This window comes from Oncorhynchus masou, unplaced genomic scaffold (assembly GCF_036934945.1).
Source record: "Oncorhynchus masou masou isolate Uvic2021 unplaced genomic scaffold, UVic_Omas_1.1 unplaced_scaffold_2415, whole genome shotgun sequence".
In the NCBI taxonomy this organism is placed as follows: Eukaryota; Metazoa; Chordata; class Actinopteri; order Salmoniformes; family Salmonidae; genus Oncorhynchus; species Oncorhynchus masou.
Genome location: NW_027008869.1, coordinates 13268 through 17432, shown reverse-complemented (window position 1 = coordinate 17432; position 4165 = coordinate 13268). Strand labels below are relative to the sequence as shown.

General features: G+C 44.6%; 1 long non-coding RNA gene across 1 annotated transcript; it reads right to left on the bottom strand.

Moving 5' to 3' along the window:
* Window positions 1-1357: 1357 nt before the first annotated feature.
* Window positions 1358-2017, bottom strand: LOC135533507 (uncharacterized). Its single transcript, XR_010454535.1, has 3 exons — window positions 1904-2017; window positions 1714-1764; window positions 1358-1547 (listed from the first exon to the last, which is right to left on the bottom strand). It is a non-coding gene; the product is annotated as an uncharacterized LOC135533507 (long non-coding RNA).
* Between the last annotated feature and the right edge of the window lie 2148 nt (window positions 2018-4165).

The window sequence follows — 4165 nt, the reverse complement described above, 5'->3', positions numbered from 1 at the left end:
GTTCAGCAGCAATAAGTAGCCTAGCCTGGCCAGAACCCAGTGCTTTGTAGGTAGCCTGGTACCAGGCCTGGTGAGGGGTTGGAGGAGTGCTAGGTAGGTAGCCTGGTACCCGGGCCTGGTGAGGGGTTGGAGGAGTGCTAGGTAGGCAGCCTGGTACCAGGCCTGGTGAGGGGTTGGGGGTGTGCTAGGTAGGTAGCCTGGTACCAGGCCTGGTGAAGGGTTGGAGGAGTGCTAGGTAGGTAGCCTGGTACCCAGGCCTGGCCAAGACCCAGTGCTTTGTAGGTAGCCTGGTACCAGGCCTGGTGAGGGTTTGGAGGAGTGCTAGGTAGGTAGCCTGGTACCAGGCCTAGTGAGGGGTTGGAGGAGTGCTAGGTAGGTAGCCTGGTACCAGGCCTGGTGAGGGGTTGGGGGTGTGCTAGGTAGGTAGCCTGGTACCAGGCCTGGTGAAGGGTTGGAGGAGTGCTAGGTAGGTAGCCTGGCACCAGGCCTGGTGAGGGGTTGGGGGTGTGCTAGGTAGGTAGCCTGGTACCAGGCCTGGTGAGGGGTTGGGGGTGTGCTAGGTACAGTGCCTTGCGAAAGTATTCGGCCCCCTTGAACTTTGCGACCTTCTGCCACATTTCAGGCTTCAAACATAAAGATATAAAACTGCATTTTTTGTGAAGAATCAACAACAAGTGCGACACAATCATGAAGTGGAACGTCATTTATTAGATATTTCAAACTTTTTTAACAAATCAAAAACTGAAAAATTGTGCGTGAGACTATCACAGTGCAGGTGCATTTATATGGAGACTTGATTACACACAGGTGGATTGTATTTATCATCATTAGTCATTTAGGTCAACATTGGATCATTCAGAGATCCTCACTGAACTTCTGGAGAGAGTTTGCTGCACTGAAAGTAAAGGGGCTGAATAATTTTGCACGCCCAATTTTTCAGTTTTTGATTTGTTAAAAAAGTTTGAAATATCCAATAAATGTCGTTCCACTTCATGATTGTGTCCCACTTGTTGTTGATTCTTCACAAAAAAATACAGTTTTATATCTTTATGTTTGAAGCCTGAAATGTGGCAAAAGGTCGCAAAGTTCAAGGGGGCCGAATACTTTCGCAAGGCACTGTAGGTAGCCTGGTACCAGGCCTGGTGAGGAGTGCTAGGTAGGTAGCCTGGTACCAGGCCTGGTGAGGGGTTGGGGGTGTGCTAGGTAGGTAGCCTGGTACCAGGCCTGGTGAGGGGTTGGAGGAGTGCTAGGTAGGTAGCCTGGTACCAGGCCTGGTGAGGGGTTGGAGGAGTGCTAGGTAGGTAGCCTGGTACCAGGCCTGGTGAGGAGTGCTAGGTAGGTAGCCTGGTACCAGGCCTGGTGAGGGGTTGGATGTGTATTCTGCTCAGCTCTCGGGGGAAGCAGCAGGCCAGATGAGGGCTGTATCAGTCCATGGAAAGGAGAGGACGGATCCACTAGAACAGGGAACATCTGAAGAAGTTGCTCTTCTTTGACCGGTTCTCTGTGATCTTGACCGGCCCACCTCCTCCTGGAGGACTGTTGTCGTTCTAAAGTGTGTGTGTGGGGGGGGGGGGGGTGAAAGGGTTTGTGTCAAAGGTCAATTACCACTCTTAAGATCCCATTGCTGTCAACAACTGTTGGAACTTACGTTCTGGATAAGTATACATCATATCATATGAGCATCATCTGCAAAAACAACAAACATAGACTCACTATTTTTCTGTTGAGTCTCGTCATTATGTCTCTTCCCAGTGTGAAAAAGGACTGTGTTTCAAAACAAAACAATAACAAAAAAATGTATACTTCAGGAACACGTTTATTAGAGGAAAAAATGCCCTGTTTTCAATGGAAAAAGACTGAGAGAAGAATGAATAAATAGGGAATAGTATGGAACAGAACTCACCTCTTCCACGTTCAGGCTGGACTTGGCGCTTGTTTCTAAGAACTTGATGCCGTAATCAATCGCCAACTGTGACCAATAAAACATTATGAGAACAATTCATGTTAATAACGCATGTTACAGGTGTACCTTTAAAAAAAAAAATCAACAGCAGCCCCCCCCTCCCTCCCCCATGTACCTTTAAAAAAAAAATCAACAGCAGCCCCCCCTCCCTCCCCCATGTACCTTTAAAAAAAATTAACAGCAGCCCCCCTCCTCCATGTACCTTTAAAAAAAAATCAACAGCAGCCCCCCTCCCTCCATGTACCTTTAAAAAAAATCAACAGCAGCCCCCCCATGTACCTTTAAAAAAAAATCAACAGCAGCCCCCCTCCCTCCCCCATGTACCTTTAAAAAAAATCAACAGCAGCCCCCTCCCCTTTTCAACAGCAAAAAAAAAATCACAGCAGCCCCCCCCTCCCCATGCACCTTTAAAAAATATCCCCCCCTCCCCCCAATGCAACACATTCCAAAGGCATCAACAGCAGCCCCCTCCTCCACCTGTTCTGTTACAAAAAATTGTACTACATCATGAAGGAGAACCCCCCTCCCTCCATGTACAAAATAGATCATACTGTATATTATGACATTGTCAAACATACAACTGGGAGTACATTTACATCAAAGATACTATGAAGAGCATGGTGGGTTCCTCCAATGCAATACTATGAAGAGGCAGTGTGGGGTTTCTCCAAAGATACTATGAAGAGCAGTGTGGGGGTTTCTCCAAAGTTACTATGAAGAGCAGTTGGGGGTTTCTCATCAAAGGGAGAACTATGAAGACATAGTGTGGGGGTTTATTCCAAAGTACTATGAAAGCAATGTTGGGGTTTCACCAAAGATACTATGAAGAGCAGTGTGGGGGTTTCTCCAAAGATACTATGAAGAGCAATGGGGGTTTCTCCAAAGACACTATGAAGAGCAATGTTGACATTTCAGACTTGAAGGGCAGTGTGGGGTCAGTGCTTATTTGAAACACACAGAGACCCTGAAACTTGGAGACCCTCCATACCTTTTCTCCTGTTGGGGTTTCACACAAAGACGTTATGAATGTCACACTTGTGGGGGATCATCCTCTCCACGTCAGATACATGAAGACAGATGTTGGGGTTTCACCAAAGACACTATACAGAAGGGAAGACTGATGGGGGTTTCTCGGACAAAGACACTATGAAGAGCAATGATTGGGGTTTCACCAGACAGACAGAATGGAGGGACTCAGTACTACTACAGACAGAATGAGAGAAGACTGATTATTGCTACAGACTGACAGAATGATAGAAGACATTGTTTCAGACAGACGTATTGCTACAGACAGAATGAAGAAGACGAGTATTGTTACAGACAGAATGATAGAAGACTGATTATTGCTACAGACAGAATGATAGAAGACTGATTATTGCTACAGACAGACAGAATGATAGAAGACTGAGTATTGCTACAGACAGAATGATAGAAGACTGATTATTGCTACAGACAGAATGATAGAAGACTGAGTATTGTTACAGACAGAATGATAGAAGACTGATTATTGCTACAGTCACAGAATGTTTCCTAGGATCATATTGCTACAGACAGAATGGAGAAGACTGAGTATTGTTACAGACAGAATGATAGAAGACTGAGTATTACTACAGACAGAATGAGAGAAGACTGATTATTGCTACAGACAGAATGAGAGAAGACTGATTATTGCTACAGACAGACAGAATGATAGAAGACTGATTATTGCTACAGACAGAATGATAGAAGACTGAGTATTGCTACAGACAGAATGAGAGAAGACTGATTATTGCTACAGACAGAATGATAGAAGACTGATTATTGCTACAGACAGAATGATAGAAGACTGATTATTGCTACAGACAGACAGAATGACTGATTATTGACAGACAGAATGACTGATTATTGCTACAGACAGAATGATAGAAGACTGATTATTGCTACAGACAGAATGATAGAAGACTGATTATTGCTACAGACAGAATGATAGAAGACTGAGTATTGTTACAGACAGAATGATAGAAGACTGATTATTGCTACAGACAGAATGATAGAAGACTGAGTATTGCTACAGACAGAATGATAGAAGACTGATTATTGCTACAGACAGAATGATAGAAGACTGATTATTGCTACAGACAGAATGATAGAAGACTGATTATTGCTACAGACAGACAGAATGATAGAAGACTGATTATTGCTACAGACAGACAGAATGATAGA